This window comes from Triticum aestivum, chromosome 3B (genome assembly GCF_018294505.1).
Source record: "Triticum aestivum cultivar Chinese Spring chromosome 3B, IWGSC CS RefSeq v2.1, whole genome shotgun sequence".
NCBI lineage: Eukaryota > Viridiplantae > Streptophyta > Magnoliopsida > Poales > Poaceae > Triticum > Triticum aestivum.
This window is the reverse complement of record NC_057801.1, coordinates 198,212,457-198,235,363: the sequence shown is the minus strand read 5'-3', so window position 1 is coordinate 198,235,363 and position 22,907 is coordinate 198,212,457. Positions and strand designations below refer to the sequence as shown.

At 47.5% G+C, this 22,907-nt stretch overlaps 1 long non-coding RNA gene across 3 annotated transcripts; it reads right to left on the bottom strand.

Moving 5' to 3' along the window:
- Positions 1-15,949: 15,949 nt before the first annotated feature.
- On the bottom strand, positions 15,950-21,813 carry LOC123069339 (uncharacterized). 3 transcript variants are annotated; one of them, XR_006432475.1, is made up of 7 exons: positions 21,284-21,813; positions 20,008-20,867; positions 19,414-19,637; positions 18,317-18,663; positions 18,154-18,244; positions 17,124-17,243; positions 15,950-16,462 (listed from the first exon to the last, which is right to left on the bottom strand). It is a non-coding gene; the product is annotated as an uncharacterized lncRNA (long non-coding RNA). The 3 variants fall into 3 exon arrangements; XR_006432473.1 differs by having other exon boundaries at positions 19,414-19,614; positions 21,284-21,812; XR_006432474.1 differs by having other exon boundaries at positions 18,416-18,663; positions 19,414-19,614; positions 21,284-21,812.
- Between the last annotated feature and the right edge of the window lie 1,094 nt (positions 21,814-22,907).

Genomic DNA, 22,907 nt, shown 5'->3' with positions numbered 1-22,907 from the left:
TCATATATAATTTATTTAATTTGGAGTTACGGTTAATTTTCTATGATTTATTGAAGTTTTTACAATTTTCTGGAATTATTAAATCATTTAAGATTTATTTAAATTCCAGAAAGGAATTATTGCGTCAGCATGACGTTGGCATGACGTCACAGGTCAACAGGGGCTGGTCCGGTCAAACCTGACGTGTGGGGGCCACACGTCAGTGACACAGGTTAGACAGGGGGGGTTAGTTTAATTTAATTAAAGATTAGGGCACTAGGGCCCACATGTCAGTGGCTCTGGGGTTAGATTAGGTGGTGATTAGCTTAAGCTAATCACCTGATGGCGGGGGCCCACCTGTCAGTGTCAGCAGAGGGGGTAGTTAAAATAAAATAACTAACTAATTAACAGGGGGGCTGGCCCCACCTGTCATCGACCCAGAGGGGGGGGGTCCCGCCGTGGTCAACGTGGGTCAGACCCACCGGCGGCTTGACGCCGGCGAGGCCAGACGCGGTGGTGCGCGTCGGAAACCAACTACAAGGGCTCTTTTGGCGCGCAGGGAGCAGCTACGGGGAGAGGGTGGAGTGGCGCATCCAACGGTGGCGGTGGCGGAGGCTGGGGTGGCCGGAGCTGCCGGCGGCGAGCTCTTTTGCGGCTGCCGGAGCTCGGGCAATCTCGGGGTGGCGTTACAGAGCACGGGAGGAGGCGTTGTGGGGGTCTACGGGTTCATGTCATCGTGCTGAGCACGATGGTGCACTCAGGTGGGAGCTCCAGTGGCTCTGGCCACGACGGCGACGAGGCACGGCGGCGGCGAGCTTCGGCCGTGGTGGAAGAAGGAGCTAGGGGACGAAATCAGGTGCGGGAAGTGAGGGGAAGAGAAGAGGAGCTCACGGGGAGTCGGACGAGACGCTAGGTGGGCTCGGGGACGTCCTGTCGGCGGCGAATCGAACGGCGGCGATTTCCGGTGGCCGAGGAGGGGAACGGCGACGTGGGCGGCGATGCAGGGCTCCCGGCGTCATGTGAGTTGGTGGAGACGGAGAGGAAGGCGCGGTGGTTCCTCTGGAAGCATCGCTGGGGCGAGGGGTGGACACTGGCCGCGGTGGAGCTCGTCGGTGCTCTCGGTTGCTCGTGGTCGATCGTGAGAGAGAGAAAGCAGAGGGGGATAGGGACGGAGGTAGAGATACGGGAGAGTGAGAGAGTTCGTGGGGGCCGCGTGGCGTCTTCAGGGAGTAGTGGAGGCAAGCAGGGAGGCAGGAGGTGGCCGAAGCAGGGAGGAGGTGGCCGGGGCGCGTGGCCGCGCGCGCCGGGCGTGTGCCCGTCCTCCTGGCAGAGGAGGAAGGCGACAGGGGAGGGAGGCGGCGGTGGGCTGGGCCAGCTGGGCCGGTGGGTGGCGCCAGGTAGGCTGCGGTAAGTGGCCCAGGTAGGCTTCTGTTCTTTTTAATTTTTTTTCTCCTGTTTTGTTTTATTAATTTATTTTGCCACTGTTTTGAATTTTAAAATAATTCAAACAATGCCAAAAACTCCTCTGAATATTTTATATTGCTAGATGGACTTTTCCAAAAGCTTATAAAATATTTCAGGGGTATTTGAAATTATATTCTAATTATATGAATATAATTCAAATTCAAATAGCTAATGAATTAAATCCAAAGTACCAAAAATAAATCCTTAAAAATGTTCAATATTTTGGTTGGGACCAGAACCCTTACCAAAAATTATCAAACATTTAAGAAGAGCATTTTGGAGCAATGGATGAGATTTCTAGGGTTTTTGCCCCTCTTTTATTTAGGGTTTTGAGGCTTCCAAAATTCCTCAGTTCAAGTTTCAGAATTTAAACATGATGCACACATGAGCTAGCCTAGAGCATTACCAGAAGCTAGGGATGTGACATTCTTATAAACCAAGGGACTTTTCTGCAAAATCGCTAGCGACGACGGACGACAGAAATCCAATTCTCTTTATTATTAGGTAAAGATTTCCTGGTTGTTTTGGCCCTTGAATCAGCATGCTCATGTGAATGTACTTCGACTTCATGCACAATCAAGGGGAAGGTTGTACATCCATACAAACACGGGCCATGTGCTATGGTTGGTGTTCTGGTTGCCAAACGGATTCATGCCATCAGTACACGCACCGAGCATGATGTTCCTTGCATCACATTCGAAATAGCGATAGAAGTTGTTCAACGCTCTCCACTGGCATCCATCCTTGACGTGTCTCAGCATCGGAACATCTCCATCGTCGGGATTCTTCCTCTCCCCGTGCCAGCGCATTAGCTTTGCTTCCTTGGGATCTAGGAAATACCGCTGGAGATGGGGAGTGATCGTTAAGTACCATACAACTTTCTGGGGACATTTCTTCCCGGCCTTCTTGCATCGAGAAGCATTGCACACTGGACAGCTTTTTTTCCCCGCGTGCTCCTTCCGATAAAATATGCAATCGTTGATGCATGCATGGTATCTAACGTGCGGCAGATCAAGAGGGCACACGATCTTCTTGGCCTCATCAACACTAGTAGGACATAGATTCCCTGTGGGAAGAACATCCTTTAGGTACTTGAGATGCTCATCGAGGCTAGTTCGGTCCATTTGTTTTTAGCCTTCGTCTTCAGGAGTTGGAGCGTGAAACTCAAGCGGGTCACCTCAAGATTGCAACCATCATACAATGGAGTGTTCGAGTCTACCACCAGTTGCTCCAGCTTAGCCTCCTCTCTAGAAGTAGCTCTCTCAGTACTCGTCTCCTTGTGAAGTAGTGCTTGAACATGAGGGCCCCACACGACTGAACTTAGTACCGACAAACTCTGCTGCGTGGAGTCCATGTTCTCTCCGCCGCCATGACCGGCCCCTTCTCCTGCGCCATGCCCAACCCCTTCTCCGCCGCCATGTCTGGCCTCTTCCTCGCCGCCATTATCGATCTTGTCTTCGTCTTGCCCGTGTCATCATTGCCTGCCCCATCGGCGTCCTCAACATCGTCATCCTCATCTTCAATTATCCACCGAGTATAGCCATCCATGAAACCAGTCATGAGCAGGTGCGCTTTGACACAACCATTGTCATAAAGGTCGAGCCAAACTATTCCTTTGCATTTTCGACACGGACATAAATCCTCTGTCCGGTTATTTTCTTTCATGTCCTGCACCACCGACTGCAACCACCTGTACACCAACGTTCCACTGATCATCATGAACGTCTGCACGGTAATAATAAACAAATTATTATAAAAATGTGTGCATGCATCAAAGTCATACAAAAAGTCGGCATGACCTTCCCTAAAAATAGGACATATAGATCTAGAGTTTGCCCGGAATTCGCCGAAACGGAAATAAATCGACATTTCGGCAAAACATAGGCAACTCAAAAGCACAATTTGGCGTCAACTCATGCCACACACACAATTTCCATCATATCGCCCAATTATCATATCACACACATATAGACATATTTCCATTTTGCAAAAGCATGAAATTTTAATCACCTCTATCTCGAGAGTGAGCACACAGCGGAGATGATGATGTAGGGAGATCAAAAGTGCACAAAACTCTTCTTGACAAAGATAGATCTAGTTAGGGGGCAAATAGGTCACTTAACTAAATGCTACATCTACCTAGCTAGCTAATTTGGGAGGAGACAACTTCAACTAGTGGAGGGGGAAGGAAAAGAGAAAGGAGCATTAATGGAGGTGGTGTAGTTATCTAGGAGTAATGAAGAGAGAGAAAGGCAGGTAGAAGAGGGAGAGTAATGGGAGAGAAGTATTGAGGAAGAAGAAGAGTGAGAGAGGGAGGATGTGGGAGGTAGGGGAAAGGGAAGAGAGGAGACGGGGAAGGGGAGGACGGGTGGGAAAAGGTGGTGGTGTACTGCGTCTTAGCAGTAGCGCGGGAGGAAAACACGCTACTGATAAGAGCGTAGCAGCAACACGCTTTTCTCACACGCGCTACTGCTAAGTGGGGCCAATTATGTGGCCAATTTCAAAATTAGCAGCAGCGACCGGAGTAAAAAGTGCACTAGTACTATTGCATTAGCAGTAGCGCACGTCGTGATAATGCGCTGCTACTAAACTTAGGTTGGTGGGTATTGTCGGTCGATTTTTGTAGCAGCGCGGTTTAGCCCGCACGCGCTACTGCTAAATTTGTATCAGTAGCGAGTTTTGTTACCCGCACTACTGCTAATTAGCAGTAGCGCTTCTTTTTGTGTCGCGCTGCTGCTAAGATTCTGTGTATAAGATTTTCCCTAGTAGTGTTATAGCTAACCTTGTTGTATGAGTGACTAAGTGATGACTATGTATGACATGCCAACATCAGATAGCCCAACACACCATGTGAATTCTCAAGGGCGTGACCGCAAGAGCGAGGCGATGGTCGTGGTAGGCGCGAGCATGATATGGGATGCTGGTAGTCCTTGGATCTGAGATCGAATGGTCGCATGCTAAGTTGCTGAAACTTTGCAGAATAACCCTCCAGGACAGGATATTCACCCATAGGTCTAGAATCGCGCCATGCAACCGTTCGATCTCATATCCAAGGGCTCTCAGAAGCCCGTATCGTGGGAGAGAATGGAAAGCCCTGCCGTTCGCATGCCCCACTCAACATTTTTACGATCGGAAAACTGCTAGCAGTTCGCTCCTACTCGTCCCCAGCCGCCCTTTAACATTACGATAGTTCGCTCCTAGTCATCCCGTCCTTACACATTACAGCAGTTCCACTAATACTAACCCTCCTCCCAAATCCATGGCGTCCCAAATCTCCATGATCAGCGGTGAGTACAAGGTTAGAACCATCACCGGCGATGAGTACGACGTCATCTACACCCATTCTTCCGTGACGGTGAAAGGATGCCCTGCTCGCTTCAGATGCATGTTTGAAAACTCAAAGCAAGAGTAGGTCGCTAGGCTAGATGTTGAGTGCACCACAGTCCTGGACAAAAGAGAAGAAACTAAAGGAGGAAGAGAAGAAGAAGCCCGCCGTGATCCAGGTTTGGGTGCATAACTTTTTTGACTATGCATAGTAGGGCAAAACCCCACTGCAATTTTTATATTATTTCAGAATAAAAAGGTCTAGCAATACAAAGAGGCTTGAGATAAGCCAGAAGAAAAGGGGAAAAACCACTAGCTACTAAAAATTACAAGACAAGGCCGTCAAATTCCTCGCGTGCATAACTTGTGCTTGGTCTATCACATATGCCATGCCGATGTTGAGTGCGGGGAATTTAAGAACTTCCTCGCGGACGGACTAGTCAAATTCGTTTCTGTAGACTTTATGGACGACAACGAAGTCCTGGGTCGGATAGGCCTTGTTGTAGGACAGCCCTTGACCTCCATAGGAATGTTTTGGTGTCCTCCTGTCAGCCTTCAATGCTGACCCTGGCAGCAGCCATGGTTGATCCTTCGTACGATAAACTGACGAAACCTCCATACAAGTTTCATCGTGCATGGGAGTGGAATGTACTATATAGAGAGCACATCAATTACACTGCAATGGATGCCTACCTTTGTTTCAATATCTACAAGGGTTGGATGAAGACTGAGAGCCAAGTGTGTGGTTCAAGCAAAGAAGTATCGGCCAAGAGGAAGAGGGACAAGGACGAAGTCGACCACGTGGACGAGGAGTCCGAGTAAGGTGGCAGTGTTGTTTCTCATGGTGGTTGTAATGCAGTGTTTACCGGATTAGTTGCTTAGTTTAATTTTAGGGTGCTTCATTTTATTTGAGGGGTATGTTGTGCTGAGCCCCCGGCAGAACTATGTTATGTTCCTTCTCGTTACTTTAACTCTTCAGTACGTACATACTAGTATTTCTTACAGCTCATCTTTTAGTTGGTATAGTACTACCACTCGTTTCTTCACATTATCTACGTACAATATATATGGCCAACATCACACAGCCAGCAGTTTAGTTATCAAAGAATTTTAGGGTGCTTAAATTTATTTGAGGGGTGCGTTGTGCTGGACACCATTATTGTGACTCAAATCTGTTTTGCCATGTTATTGTCGGTGTTCTAGATACGGGGGTACCTAGACTTGCCTGCCTACGGCCCATTGCATGGCTCCATCAACGTCCTAGTACGGCCCAGCTTCAACATCGACAACTCAAGACCCTCACGAGGGGCCAAGCCTTGCGAGGCGGACAACGCCAAGACCTCCAAAGGGATCAGCCTTCTCAGGCTGGCTCTCGAGGGGCGGAGAGTTCTATGCAAGGTGTACCTCAGGAGGCTCAGCTGACGTGAGCCATGACGACCAAGGCCATGCGGGCGCTAGTGGGCGCAGAGTACCACTTTCCTCTTAAGTGCAAAGGAGGCAAGCCACAGGCGTGGAGTCCCGAGGAATCAGCCAAAGGTTTCCATTCTGGTGCAACAAGACCAAGACCGCCAGGACGGCAGGACGGAGGTCATCACCGTGCCCACCGCGGCGTCACGACTAGAGGCTTTTCGCAGGCGAAGACCACTTTAGTCAGGATATGATGTACTACTTGTCCCCCTTCAAATCTGGCTGTTGTGGGATCCCTTCCCGCCAACATTTGGGAAGAGGACCAAGGCCATTATAAATAGGACTTAGCCACCACCATAGAGGGGGACAAACAGATCAGATCCATTGCCACCCTACCACCTCACCAGCTCTCTTGAGCTCAAGAACATCTCACCTCCTGAGGCTAGTTCATCCACTGTATTAGTTCATCCTCAACCCTTCGAGGCAATCCACCAAAACGCTGGAGTAGGGTATTACACCGCAGGGTGGCCCGAACCAGGATAAACTACTGTGTCTCTTTGTCCCCTTTGAGCCCGATGCGCTAGGCCTAGAGGAACGCGAGTACGCAGGCTGGGTAGGTTTGAGATCTCTGCACACACCCCAGAGTTCGAACCTATCAAGGATTTGCGGAACCCGAAACCCGACATTTGGCGCGCCGAGTAGCGGTGCGTTGGGGATCCGCTGCTCCGTCCGTCACACCATGCCGCCGGCTTCAATGGCGGGCGCTCCTTCGTCGACTCGACCATCGCGCGCCTTTGAGGGAGCCAAGGGGCTCCACGCTTTCATCCCCTCCTTGCGATGGGTGGAGTGGCCATCTAAGTTCAAGCCAGAGATGCCGCCACGCTACGACAGCGCGGAGGACATGACCGACTTCCTCCAGGCGTACAAGGAGTCAGTCTGGGCGGCCGACGGAGATGACAAGGTGAAGGCCAACTGGCTCCCCATGGCCCTCGTAGGCGCACTGCGCTCCTGGTTGCTCAACCCGCCGGAGTCCTCTATGGCCTCCTGGGAGGAGTTGCATGGCCTCTTCATCGTGCATGCACTTCGCGGCACCGATGCCTCCTGAAAGTGCAACTATCCCTGGGTGATTTTGGTAATTCCTAACAACATATATCTCATTGAGCTAATGCTACTTCAAGATAAATATTTCAGGAAAGCTCAATGATTGGCAAGGCATGGATGAGAAAAGTGGATCCCTCAAAATGCTAAGGACAAAAGGATTGGCTCAAGCTCAAAGCACAAGACTCTACATTTTCTATTTTAGTGATCCAAGATCACATAGAGTCTATAGGAAAAGCCAATACTATCAAGGAGGGATGAGGTGTTGCTTAATGGCTTCCTTGCTCAAAATGCTTAGTGATATGCTCCAAAGCTCTCAACTACTTCCTCACATCCACATATGACCTAAACCAAAAGGCCAACTCGGCCCCACCAATTCTTTCTATTCGGCGCCACCGAGTTTAGATGTCATAGCCACTGCCACAAACCCTAGGAAAATCGGACTCACCGATAGGGATCTCGGTCTCACCAAGATGGGATTTCATTTTCTTTGTTTCCCTTCGTAACATTTCGGTCCAACTGAGATGAGTGATCGGTCCCACCAAGACTACAATGCAAACTCTCTGTTTTCCTTTCGTAATGTTTCGGGCCAACCGAGATGAGCGAATTGGTCCCACCGAGTTTGCCTGACCAACCCTCTGTGTGTCCATTACCAAAATCGGTCTCACCGAGTTTGTGTAATCGGTCTCACCGAGATTACGTTATGCCCTAACCCTAACCATATCGGTCCTACCGAGTTGCATGTCAGTCCCACCGAAAATCCTAACGGTCACATTATTTGCTAAATCGGTCCGACTGAGTTTGACGATTCGGTCCCATCAAGATTGGCAGGTTGTGTGTAACGGTTAGATTTTGTGTGGAGGCTATATATACCCCTCCACCCACTCTTCATTCATGGAGAGAGCCATCAGAACGTGCCTACACTTCCAACATGCATTTTTTGAGAGAGAACCACCTACACTTGTGTTGAGGTCAAGATATTCCATTCCTACCATATGAATCTTGATCTCTAGCCTTCCCCAAGTTGCTTTCCACTCAAATCTTCTTTCCACCAAATCCAAATCCTGTGAGAGAGAGAGTTGAGTGTTGGGGAGACTATCATTTGAAGCACAAGAGCAAGGAGTTCATCATCAACACACCATTTGTTACTTCTTGGAGAGTGGTGTCTCCTAGATTGGCTAGGTGTCACTTGGGAGCCTCTGACAAGATTGTGGAGTTGAACCAAGGAGTTTGTAAGGGCAAGAAGATCGCCTACTTCGTGAAGATCTACCCTAGTGAGGCAAGTCCTTCGTGGGCGACGACCATGGTGTGATAGGCAAGGTTGCTTCTTCGTGGACCCTTTGTGGGTGGAGCCCTCCGTGGACTCACGCAGCTGTTACCCTTCGTGGGTTGAAGTCTCCATCAATGTGGATGTATGATAGCACCACCTATCGGAACCATGACAAAAACATCCATGTCTCCAATTGCGTTTTCCTTCTCAAACTCCTCCCCTTTACCTTCATATGCAATTGTTTTACATTCCACTGTTGTACTCTTAGAATTGCATGTGTAGGTTGATTGCTTGACTTGTTCTAAGTTGCTAAAATCTGCCAAGAACTAAAATTGGGAAAAGGCTAGATTTTTATTTGGTCAAGTAGTCTAACCACCTCCCCCCCCCGCCTCTAGACATACTTTCGATCCTACACCTCCTGTCGTCGCAGCCCTCCTAGGTGACTCGTAGGCACCACCCTCTGACCGGCACATCAAGCAGTTCTACCGCCAAGTGAGCGCTGCCAGGGTGATCTCGGGGGATCCTCCGGGCTGGGCAGCGCCTAAGGCCGACCTCTCCTTCGGCCCAGAAGATCATCTAGCGACCACGACGGGAGCGGGCACGCTCCCGATGTTCTGCACCCCCACCATCTGTAATGTAGCGGTCACCAAGACCCTCGTCGATGGCGGAGCCATCCCTAATGTGCTCTTTGCGGAGGCATTCGGCCTGCTGTGCATGCCCCCTAACCGGCTCCGCCCCACCAATTCCTTCTCTGCGGTCGGCAGTGGCTTCACCAGTCCCCTGGGGCAGATCTGTCTCCTCATCACCTTCGGGACCCGTGACAACTACTGCACCGAGCTCATCGACTTCGACATCTCCCGGATCGACCTGCCATACAATGCCATCCTTGGGTACCCCGCGCTGGCCAAGTTCATGGTAGCAACTCATCCAGCCTACAACCTCATGAAGATGCCAGGTAGCAATGGTGTCCTCACGGTGGCAGGGGACACCAAGGACGCGCTGCGGGTTCTCAAGCTCACCTTCAGGTCCACGGCGTCCGTGCTGCCTGGCGAGAAAGGGGGCACCTGAGGCCCCAGGGGCGGCACCGGCCAAGAATAAGCAGATGTTCTCCCAAGACCGAGCAGAGACAAAGCAAGTGCCGGTTGATGAAGATGGGGCATCGGGCGCCACTTCACCATAGGAGCTGGCCTCCCTCAAGACCAAGAGAAAGCGCTAGCCAGCTTCTTGCGCGCCAACAAGGAGGTGTTCGCATGGGAGCCCAAGGACCTGGTCGGGGTTCCAAGGGGAATAATCGAGCACCACCTGAAGGTATGCCCAAACGTGCGCCCAGTGAAGCAAAAGGCCCGCCGGCGGTCCATCGAGAAGCAGGCACTCATTGTCCAAGAAACCCGCAAGCTGCAGGATGCTGGGGTCATCAGGGAGGTACGGTACCCAAAATGGCTGGCGAATCCAGTCGTCGTCCCCAAGAAAGGAGGGAAGGAATGCATGTGTGTCGACTTCACCAACCTCAACAAGGCTTGCCTGTAGGATCCCTTCCTGCTTCCCCTCATCGACCAAATTGTTGACTCCACCGCCAAGTGCGACCTGTTGTGCTTTTTGGACGCTTTCTCGGGCTACCACCAGATCAAGATGGCAGTAGAAGATGTGGAGAAAACGGCGTTCCTGATCCCCTGTAGGGCGTACTGCTACACATGCATGCCTTTCGGGCTGCGCAATGCCGGGGCTACCTTCCAGCGGCTGATGCATATTGCCCTAGGCAAGTAGCTCGGGAGAAATGCCGAGGCCTATGTTGATGACATAGTGGTAAAGTCTCTAGAGGCAAGGACCCTGATTGAGGATCTGGAGGAGACATTCGCTAGCTTGCACAAGGTGGACCTGCGGCTCAACCCCGAGAAGTGCATGTTCGGAGTTCCCTCTGACAAGTTGCTAGGCTTTCTGGTATCGCATAGAGGGATCGAGGCAAATCCGGAGAAGGTCAAGGCAATAGAAGACATGAGCCCTCCGCAGACGCTCAAAGAGATACAGAAGCTGGCGGGCTGAGTGACCTCGCTGGGGCGCTTCGTCTCCAAGCTGGGGGAATGCGCCCACCCATTCTTGAAGCTGATGAAAAAGAAGGGGCCGTTCGAGTGGATCCCTGAGGCTGACGCGGCCTTTCAAGACCTCAAGAGATACCTGACCAGCCCTCTGATGATGGTGGTGCCTCGCCCTCTTGAGCCCCTAGTACTCTATCTGGTAGCCACCCCTCACTCTGCCAGCGCCGCTCTGGTGGCGCTAAGAGAGGAGCACACGATCAAGGACCCACAACAGGTCGCACGATCACCAAGCAAGGCGTGGCAGTCTCAGGACGGTGGTCCTGGGCCTCGGCAGATCCAACAACCAACGCCCCTTGGCTGGGGGGACTCCTGAGGCCGACACTCGCGAGGCCGCGCTTGGCACGACAGAAGGCGGGACCCCCGAAGGCCCGCTTCCTCAAGAAGCACAAGACCTCACCAACACCTCTTCCCTCGTTGAACACCCAGTCTACTTTGTCAGCACGGTGCTACGGGAGGCACTGGCGCGTTACCCTTTGCCACAAAAGCTCTTACTCACGCTCCTCGTCACCTCCCGAAAGCTGCACCACTACTTCCCAGGACACCCCATCAAGGTCATTTCAGCCTACCCACTGGAGAGGGTGCTCCGGAGCCCTAATGCCATCAGACGAGTTGCGTAGTGGAATATCGAGCTTCAGGTGTTCGAGCTAGAGTTGAGCACCACCAGAGTCATCAAGGGTGCGGACCTTGCAGATTTCGTGGCAGAATGGTCTGACGCCCTTGACCGTGGAGTGAGCAAGGACTACTCCCTCTTGCCCAGGGACGAGGAGCCAGACTGGTGGATCATGTACTTCGATCACGCGTTCGCACGACAAGGCGCGGGGGCTGGGGCCGTCCTCATCTCACCCGCCAAAGACAAACTCTACTATGCAGTGCAGCTCTATTTTCAGTAGGACGAAAAGGTCTCCAACAACATCGTAGAGTATGAAGGCTTGCTCGCTAGCCTCAGGGCCGCGGTGGCGCTGGGGGTGAAGCACCTCACCATCAAAGGAGACTCCCAGCTCCTCATCAACTTTTCCAACAAAGAGTACACACCCAAGGATGAGCACATGGAGGCATACCTGGAAGAGCTACTCAAGATGGAGAAATGTTCCTGGGCTTGGAACTGCAGCACGTGCCGCAAGGAACGAACAAGGAGGCAGACGACATCACCAAGAGAGCATCCCGGAGGCTCCCTGAAGAACCAGGGGTGTTTGAGGAACGACTCTTCAAGCCATCGGCGGCTCCCCCCACCACACCACCTGCACCGCCTCAGGAGGATCTACCCCAAGCACCAGCAACCGGCACCCCAGCATGCGGCCTGCCCTTAGGGGCCCGCCTGCTCCTCGCGCTCCAGCCTTAGGAGAGGTGCTGGACCAAAGAGTTCAAGACATACCTACTTCAGGGGACCCTACCGGAGAAGGAGGAAGATGCCGAGCGCGTGGCTTGTCAGGCCACCGCGTACTGCATCTGTGACGGTGAGTTGTACCGCAAGAGGCCCAATGACGTTTCGTTATGATGCATCTCTAGGGAGCAAGGGCTTGAGCTGCTGGCGGACATACACGGTGGGGATTGCGGGCTTCATTCCTCATCACGCACTCTTGTGGGCAAGGCGTTTCGCAGTGGCTTCTATTGGCCCATTGCACTCAATGAAACCACAGAGCTGGTGCGCTCCTGCGAAGCATGCTAGTTCCACGCCAAGAAAATCCACCAGCCTGCACATGGCCTCCAGACTATTCCGCTCACATGGTTGTTCGTAGTCTGGGGGCTGGACATCTTGGGGCCGTTCCCTCGAGCGCCAGGGGGCTACCGCTGCCTTTACGTCTCCATCGACAAGTTCACCAAATGGGCAGAGGTAGAAGCCGTCCGCACCATCCCAGCTCTCCATCAAGATACCTGGTCGTGGCATTGCAGTGCTTTTGGATCCCTCGAGCAGTGCGCCACACACCCTTATGCGATTCAAATTGTCCCCACGGGCACCATGGCCCCCACAGCCATCAACACCGACGGGAGCCGCGGCCCCGTGGCCATCAACACCCGTTCCTACCGGGATGCGACGCCCCGCCCTCGAGTCAAGGAGCTCCAGTGTGGTTCGGTCCTCGGGCGGGCGCGCGTGCAGTGCATTCCTTGGTGAGTCCCACGACCACTGCTGCGGGAGACCTCGCCTCCACTCCGGCGAGCACCACGACGACCATGCCGTCAAGAGCCTGGAACACATCATACGACCACAGCATCCTTACCTCCTCCTTCCAACAACGGCGTCGGTGCAGTTCGGCAGGGAGGCCATTTTAGCTTAGTGGTTTTTGGTTTCAGACTCTCCCGCTACAGTGCGCGCGTGCACTTCAACTTGTCTGTGTCCCGGTGTAGTGTACATTTTGCCCATCAGCTTGGTTGTGTATGTGTTGTGATGTTTGGTGTTGGGATTGCTTCGTTGCAGTGCACGCCCGTTTCAGTCAAAATTGCAACGATGTGTGCTGCGGCAAGGCCATCAACTAGTCTCTGTTAGTAGGAGCTCATCCCGCATCTGCAAGACCAAAGTGCACTGCATTTGCATGCCGACGCCATTTTTTGTAGCCGCACTGCAAAAAGAAGCTTTTGCACTCGCTTCTATATTATATGTAGGTCACTCGCTCAGTCACTGTGGTCCACTCCCTTGGTCAACGCGCGTAAAAAAACTTAGAAAATAGGGGAAAATAATATCTCAAAGAAGCTCGCTTCTATATTAGATGTAGTTCACTCGCTCAGTCACTGTGGTCCACTCGCTTGGTCAACGCGCGTAAAAAATTAATAAGTATAAAAAAAGACAACAAAACTCATGAGGATCACTTTTGATAGTGTTGCGGTTCACTTTCGGGAGTGTTGCGGTACACTCTCGTTCAAAAAAGACTTGAAAAAAAGACAACAAAAATTGCGCGAGAAAATTTTACGTCCGACAAAAAGAAATCAAGAAGTTCGTTTTCCCGTATGATGCAGTGCGGTTTCTAGTCTGAAAGCAGTGCGTTCTTCTGTCCGATGCAGTACATACGACGATTTTTGTCTCGCGAAAAACAGAGTGTCCGCTTTTTCGGTAAAATCAAAACTGCTCTTAAACCGTAAGGAATCAGAGAGTGTGTTCTACATGAAAAAGTTGCATCTCATCGATATCTTTCCAATGGCATATGATTTGAATTATTCCGACTAGTGCTTAAGAATTTCATGAAAAAATGACCGCTGCCTCTCGTTGTCAGCAACACGATTTTCAAAATTAACTAAAAATCGTAAGGAATCTCAAAAATATTTCAACATATGAAAGTTGCCCCTCGTCCGTAGCTTTCGAATGGCATATCACACGCCTCGTTTCGACAAATGGTTCAAAAACTGGAGCGAAAACAGTACGAAAATTGCAATAAAATAGAAAAAACAGAATTCCGTGATTTACTAAATTTAAAACTGCTCTTAAACCGTAATGAATTAGAGAAAATAATATATATGAAAAAGATGCGCCTCGACAATATCTTTTCAATGGTGTATCATTTGCTTCATTCCGACGAGCGGTTTAGAAAAAAAACGTTCGCTGCCACTCGTCGTGCGTCGCACCGTTTTCAAAACTGCTCTTAAACCGTGAGGAATCTCGAAACATGTTCAACATGGCGAAGTTGCACCTAATCCATAGCTTCTCAACGGTATATTAGATGCCTGTTTCGATAAACGGTTAAAAACTAGAGCAAAAAAAGTACCAAAAAAACACCATGTGTAGTTTTTTCTGACACAAAATTCACTAGTCTGTGTATTGCAGTACCCCTGCTATTGAAAGTGCAGTGCCCTTGCGTTGAGTGTGCAGTGCGAAAGTGTTATTAGAATATTTATTCTGCTAATATTAGCATAATAGATCGGCTGTATATAAAATTGCTCTTAACATAATATTATTGTATTACCCTACTTGAACTGATGGTTTCAGGCGGTTGTACTGATGATTTTCATCTCGCCGAATTGGTCGTCTTCTCGTTGGAATGGGGCGTGTAATATATCGTTGGAAAGCTCTTGACAGCTACATTACAAATATATAGGAATTTCTTGCAAAATTATCACGGTTTAATAGCAGTTTTGAAAGAACCGTTTTTTTAAATCGAAAACGCGAATCGTATTTTGGACTCAATTTTCAAACAATTTGTTGGAATTGAGCAAATAAGTTGGCGTTGGAAAGCTGGTAAAAATCTGCATCTTCCATATATCTATTGTTTTTTCAAATTCTATACAATTTAAAAGTAATTTGAAATACGGTAAATTCTGGACGAAACGTAATTTTGAGATTTTTTGCAAACGGTTTGTCGGATTGACGCAAATGATACGCCGTTGGAAAGCTGTGGGAAATGCACAACTTTTTCGTATTGAAATTTTTCGTAATTCCTTACGGTTTAAAAACAAATTCGAATACGGTCAAATTTGATTTTGAATGCGATTTTTTAAAAAAGTTTGTCGAAACGGGGCAAATAATATACCGTCAGATAGCTATCGGAAATGCAAAACTTATTCATGCTGAACGTTTTCTTAAACTACCATTGAAAAGTAATTTGGAATACGGTAAGACACGTCGTGATATTTTTCCGTCAGAAAAAACAAAGTACTTGTACGGATCTACGTATACGTTTGTACTGATATGTTTTTCATAGAGTAATTTGGAAAGATTTCAGAAAAAGAGTACTTGAACGGATCTTCGTATGAATTTGTACTGAGCGTGTTTTCAGAGACTAGACTTTACTCTGTTTTTTCTGTATGGTTTTCTTCGTAATTTTTCAACGGTTCAGTACTTGAACGGATCTCCATGTGGATTTGTACTGAGCGTGTTTTCACATACTTAGACTTTACTCTGTATTTTCTGTATGGTTTTCCTCATAACTTTTCAATGGATCACGGTACATAATCCTGAACTTACATGGTTTATATCGCTGAACTAAATGATGTTTTAAAAAATAAAATATTTTGTGTGTTTCTGTTTTTTTACTCAACATTATATGCTGGCCTTCTCTCATTTTACGACTTGAACTTTTATCATTTAAATTTTCACAAGGTTTCTTTTTGTTTGAGCATTTTCCCAGAACTTATCTGGGGCGTCGTGTTGAACTTCAATTTTTTTAGTTGTGAACTTGTTGTGCTTTACAATGCGGAAGCTAGCAAATAGGAGATTCACCCAATAGAGGGGCTAGTTACATAGAGCAGCTGTAGTAATACAACTGTCAGATAGGTACCTAGCAGCAACAGCTATGGTTACCAACACACATACACATGAACCGATTACAAACAAACTTGCACACGGCCTGACAAACAAAAAAATACACAAACTGACAAAAAACAGTACACATGAACTGAAATCCCCATGACTAATGGTAGAAATGTGTTGCACCCAGGTTCAGCTATTTACCGAAAGTAGAACCTCTCGGTTTTATTAAATCGAACTAATGTTTAGATGTTCATGATTTTGGCCTACAGATCAGAATACTAACAACACCATATATGTTGAAGGTCGACAATACAAAGTTACATAACAAATTCTAAACACCATATATATTGAAGGTCCCATCAGTATAGAGTTACAAAACAAAATATTTGTCCAATGACAATGTAAGAGTCATGACCAGCAATCACAAACATCACTAGCTTGACCGCGGGCATGTGTGTGCGGCAAGGGGAGGAGATACTCCGATGCTAGATGTGTAGAGACAACAAGCTCATGCGTAGAAGACGATGGACGACTCACGTAGTAGGCCTTGAACTGCTCGTCTGATGGCTATGGATGCAAAATCCTGACCAAAAGATCACATTATTTTCACCAAACTAATCTCTTGAAGTTGCTCCACGACAATCTTTAACCCTCCTACAAGAAAAGCCATTATTTTAAAGTTCATATGAATACCTACAAGCAATGATCACAAACATTTACCGAACATTCTTTTAAAGACTTATGCAACAATAATTAGAACCATAGAAATAGGGTGAAACTATGGTAACTACATTACATATCATCTAGATTCTAGCAATAACCGTTTTGCATGATCATTGGCATTTGGAATAGCATCCAACAACTATTAGAGTTCTATAAGACCGCATCTGTACTTATTTTTGAAGATGTATTTGTACTGCCCAAAAACATAAGCTGAAGCACAAAATAAACACTTAAATATATTGGTGCTCACAGGAATAGTCAAGCACCTAGAGAGCATGTTCTTTTCACATCTTCCCAATTACTCAATTAGAAAGCAGCACATCTACGCATTTTAATAGCAGGAGCAAAGAAAGAGAGAGATTGATATGAGATTGTCGTTGAAGCACGCAAAGGACTCCCATCAGTGCTCAACTTGGTCGGCTGCCAACAACCATGGTGGACTTGCCAGTGGTGGTGCGGCATGGCCAGAGCATGCCGCTGGCTGTGCGGATACTGATATTCCAACGCATCATGTTGGCGCACCAGGGAAATAGCAAGTTTTCCATAAAAAAAATTATCCATACTAGGTAAGACAAAAGCTACAGGACAATACCTTTTCTTCAGCTAGCTACTACATGCTACTGCTCCTCCAGCAATGTAGCATCCCTGTATCCTCCTTGTGCGGCAAAACCATTTGGAGCAACCGCTGCTACCGGTCGACATGTTGAACCACCTATAGGAATCAAAGTGAACTGAAGGGATTCAAACACATCAATGGACACATGTACTACACAATAATTTGCACCTGTACTGTCCATAACAACAAACTAACATAAAAACAATTTATGAAGGAAACAGTTCTTGAAATCGGGTTGAGCTTAAACTGTTCAGATTTTTGAACTCCTCCAGCAATTATACTTGAACTTGCGCGACACATTTTTTGAAAGCAACTAATGTTCAGAATACGCTATTGGAAAGAGGAATGGGGAACACACTAGGACACATAGGCAAGCTTGAACTTGTAGCATCATTGTTTATATTTTTCTAATTGGAGAATAACATGCGACCTTATAGCATTTGATCACTTGAACTTGTAGCAATAGAAATAAGAAATATATACAGCCTCCAACCCGTGGAAATTATAAGAAATTTGTAAATACTAGTACTGCAAACCAACATTTATGAATACTAGTGAACTTGTACTTATGGTATCTCGACATGTGAACTGATTGTGTTACAAGCACACACACGAAAATCAAATGAAGCTGATAGCAGTACATGTCAAAAAGATAATCAACTTCATGTATATTAATTATGAGAAGTTCAAAAAGAAACTTTTTAAAAGTTTGTACTAAAATGGTGCATACTGCATGACATCCGGTGAGTAGGACCATACTATTGAGGACACACACACACATTCATAGAATGAGGAGGCTCTCATTAGGAACATTCAGAGGCATGCATCTGCAAATTGTTGCATTGCTAGTATGGCAAAACAAATATGCCATCGCTACTGCATCATGCAACAGTCTCTGAAAGCTGAGAACAAGGTTGATTTGCATCTACTACTGTCCATTGCTCTCCTCACTTCTCACACACACATGAAAAAGCTATTTAAAGAAAAAGTTTGAGAGAAATATCACCGTAATTAGTCTCTGAAAGCTATGTTCAGAACTGTTCACAAGGATGCCAATGATGAACTGAATCATTTAGTTTTGTCTTCTTCCCTCAGATCTGAATCAAGAGTAGCATCAGTTCAATTCAAATAAAATTGACAGTTCATGAATTTTTGCTAAGCAAGCATACCCCATCACCACATGGAATGCCTCGGTGAACTGCACTCACTCAGTCCCTAAAATCAAAAAAAATTACAGAGGCGGGAGAAAACGAGAAAAAGCTTCTGACCGCTGCGTTGTTGAATGCCCCCTCGTTGAACGGCCTCGGTGGGGGCTATGAACGACCTGGGGGCTGTTTTCTTGTTGCTCGATGACAACCAAAAATAGGGCTTGATTTGTTTCAAGGCAAGTTGGCTGGAGATTTCTTTCTCTCTTTGTATCCAGAGATAATATGTACAAACTATGGCGATGTGTTTGTACTGCCCAAACACACCTGCAAGATAAACTGAAGGGGAGCTCCTTCACCTGCAAGATGAACTGAAAATGCACACTAAGGCTACCTGAAGAACCACCATATATTGAATTGAATATACACAAGAGAAGAAGCATGAATGTCCAGGGTAACTCTATGTTATACAACAATAACTAAGTATATATGTCCATAAGTTGAAAGGTAACAGTCTAACAGACCTCAAGGAGCATTTACCTTCCCATTAGTAAATACATTTACTGTGCGATACATGATTCTGCTATTGAGCAACTGATCCCCAGAGACAAAGAACACTCATCCGACGGACATGCAAATCACTAATCTACAAACTAAATTTTACAGGAATTGACAAAGTACCAATCCACACACATAACAAAGTCCTCCATTTTCACAAAGTACCCACAGTACGTACATGTAAGATCACTACACAAGCAAAGCACAAGCACAAGAACATCTAATACATATTGAATCAATGTTCATTTAGTAGTGAAGTACCCCCAGCCCCTGCAAAGTTTCAAATTTACTTCATCTCCGCATTCTTTGTACTGCACGTGCCACAAATTTTGAACTTTCTAGGTGTTGCAAGCAAAGTTCCTGAAAGTGAACTTTAGATTCGTTCAAACCAAGAAAACCTTCAGCCGTTATACGTCACAAAGAAATCCAGGAACACTAATGTTAATTTAGTGGAGAAATGCGTCCATGAGTATTCAACGCGTTACCCATGAGCTATGTTACGGGAAGAGATACCGCATCCGTCCATTACTGGGAGAAATTCGGGGGTAAAGTAAAGGGCAAACCTTGCTTGGGTTGCCCGCACCGGCTTGCTCATATGCATTGCTGCAGAATGATGGATGGCTGACAGGAGAAATGAGACAATGGATCCCCTCCTCGCTGCCGAACAACTGCGCTTGGCGGTCGCCGGCGAGACAGCAGATGGAATGGATCCTCCTGAGCACCATCTCCGACGCCATGTCTACTCCCTCTCTTCTAGCTTTCCCCTGCTTAGGTACAAGTAGATATACTGAAAAGATTTCAAAAGATGAACTAAAAACAATTGAAGACCTTCAAAAGCACTCAGGGGAGATAACAAAAAACAAAAACGCGCGGGCGACACAGTTACTAGAATCGGGCCATAAGGACTAGAACCAAAACTATCAATATAAGTTGATGTTTTTTTGTAGGTTTTTGGGAATGAGAATCATTGTTTTTTTGCAATTATATAAAAGTTTTAAAATGTGTACTACTCCATAACAAATGTTTATACTGCACATATCCATAAATATTAGCTTTTTATTTGGCAACAAAGAAACATTAAAAAGGATATTTCATTTCTTGTAAGCATATCAACAAACAGCTTGATAGCAGCAGGAATAGAACAAGTTCTTTCTTACCATTGGGGACCTGCCCACTTGCGTGATCTGACGTCCACTCGTGCGAGTAGACCTGACGCACACACCATCGGGGACCTGCACACTGTGCGAGATCGAACTGAGCCCGCTCGTGATGCCAAGGCCGACTGAACTTACGGTCTCTCGAGAGCTCAAGTGATTGTGTTACAAATATATACACAAATCCAAACGAGCTCATGTGAGTGCATATTAAAAAGATAATCGAGTTCATCTATATTAATCGGAGAAGTTCAAACAGAAACTTTTCTTGAAAAATGTACTGTTTTTGCTATAACAACTATAGTCATCTTGCCAACCATGTATATTTAACTGGTCAAAAAGATAATCAAGTTCTTGTATATTAACAAGAGAAGTTCAAAAAGAAACTTTTAATAATTATTATATTCATCTTGCCACCCATTCAGTTTTTGCTGTAACAAAATTCAAACATTTAAAAAGTTTGTACTGGCGTGAGGAAGCCTCACTTCTTTGACAAACACTCTCATGTTCCTTGGCAGTTTTAATTTTGTCTGCACTTACCAGTTTCCCGATTTCAAACTTACAGAATTTTATACCCCAAACTTCTACAGGTTTATTTAATTTCTCAGGAACAAAAAACGAAGGAGTCTAGACTCAAGAATTATAGAAAGCACAAAACCATATGTGTGAACTTATCTGGTGGCTTTTGCTGAACGGAGGAGACGAGATGATGCAGGAGCAAAACCCGACTCCGTGAATATACAGTAGTTATGCTGTCAATACTTCTTTGAAGTTCCGATTTCTTAACCTTCACAGTAGTAATACATGTACTGTGCGATACACAATTCTGTCGTTGAGCAACTGGTCTAGGAACAAAAACACTCCTGCAGTGCACACACCAAATCATCATAAAAATAGAGGCAGCAAGAAGTAATCACCAGCCGCACCTGCACGTGTTTTTTGAGTGAACCAACATAGAGTGAAAGTTGTACGCAAGCATAAACTTCAATACTTCATCCTGTTTTTTGTTGAGCACATGTGCGTATATTGGAAAAGAAACTTATTTTGCATAATTTTTTTGTGAGCACAAATGGAACACACTCCTATCTTAAGCATTAGAACGAACACCCACGGGGCACAAATGCCACAAATTCTGTAGTGGCTCAATAAGCATCAAATCCTTCCCAAATTTCTTCAGTTCATGTATAATAGCAGAAGCACCAGCTAATCTGTCACCGCTTACTCACCTCGCCAGACTAAATACTAGTGGTAGAGAGAGGAGGCCGGAGAGCCAATGCACCTGTGCACGCCAACGTAGTTGTTGCTGTGGAGGGAGCAATCCGCATCGCAGGAAAGATACGCGGTGGCAAGACATCGGGAGGGAGGCGGCGGAGGGCGGAGCGGGGGAGGCAGGCGGCGGAGGGTGGCGTTGGGGTGGGAGGCGGTGGAGGGCTGCGCGGGGAAGGCAGGCAGCGGAGGGCGGCGTTGGGGAGGAAGGAGGCGGAGGGCGGCATTGGGGAGGGACGCGGCGTCCGACGACGTGGGGGAGGGAGGCGGCGACCAGCGCGGGGGGCGGTGGTGGCGCGCGGGAGGGAGTTGGCGGCCGGCACGAGGGAGGAAGTCGATGGCCGGCGCGCGGGATGGACGTGAGGAGTCGGTTGGGGCTAGTTGCAGGAGGCAGGGGCGGGGCACGGGTGGATCCATCGGCGGCCAGTCACGGCGCCGCGCGCTCCCTCGCTCTGGTTGACGCCGTTGCTCGCTCAACCGCGACGAATGACTCCGGCGGTAGGAGGTGGGCTAGGTTGGGGTGGGTCGAGTGAAGTAGGCCGTAGGCGCGTCACCCCTATAAGACCCGGGTCGTACAGGGCGATCGTGAGACCCACTTGGGCTGAGGACACCTGGCAAGACCGAATCTCAACGCACGCAGGCTAGTTTCCTCCTGATTCCCGTCAGCCTCGCAGAATCCCCAAATCCCCAGTCCTCTTTCCTTCTCCCGTTCGCTCGCCGCCGCCGCCGCCCACGACCACGACCGCCGGCGGCAGCAGCCATGCGGCACATGGCGCTTCCTCCTCGCCCCATCCGCACATGTCGCCCGTCAGATGCTCTGTCACGTCGCGCGGTCAGTCATGGTGAGGAACAAGAACGAGCTGTTGTCGACGGCGGCGGAGCGGCACGACGGTGCTCATCCTCACAGCAGGCACACCGGCTACTCGTCCAGCCTCTCCATGACGCTGTGGAATCGTTTATGGCGACGAACTATAGGCCACCCATCACACCTTGTGGGGATTGATCCTCTTTAGTGTCGGAAACATGGATCTGAAGATGGATGTGTGTAATGGCAGTGCTTGTCACTGTAAATTCAATTGATTGATGTAAGAATTGTAATTTTTCACCATGTAATCAGTCAATTTTAATTTTTGCCCCATTATAATGGTCGAAGCTCTGGAAGTTGTAAGTTTCAACTGAAACTGGTCTGATAATCCCCTAGGAAAAATGATCTGATGATCAGTTGTATCTGTTTGGTTCTCTTTATTTTCTTGTATCTATCTCTACAACTTTCTGCCATCACTATAAGCAGTATGAACTGCTGATGCCAGGGGCTTCAAATACCAGGAGCAGGCAACTGCAACAATACACATTGCAGATTTTACAGGAGCTTCAAAAGGCTCGGCATTTGTCATGATTCTGTTTATCTCTTTATTCAACAAAGTAGGCAGCAATACACATTTCAGATTGTATTATTGGATATTAAAAAAAAAACTTTATCACAAGAGCTTCAAATACCAAGAGCTTTTATGCACAAGGAACTTCAAATACCAGGAGCTTTTATACAAATACCAGGAGCTTTTAGTCATAGTGTACATCAAATTCATTTATACAATACATTTGCTCCACAATCTGCATCAACTATCCTATCTTAACTT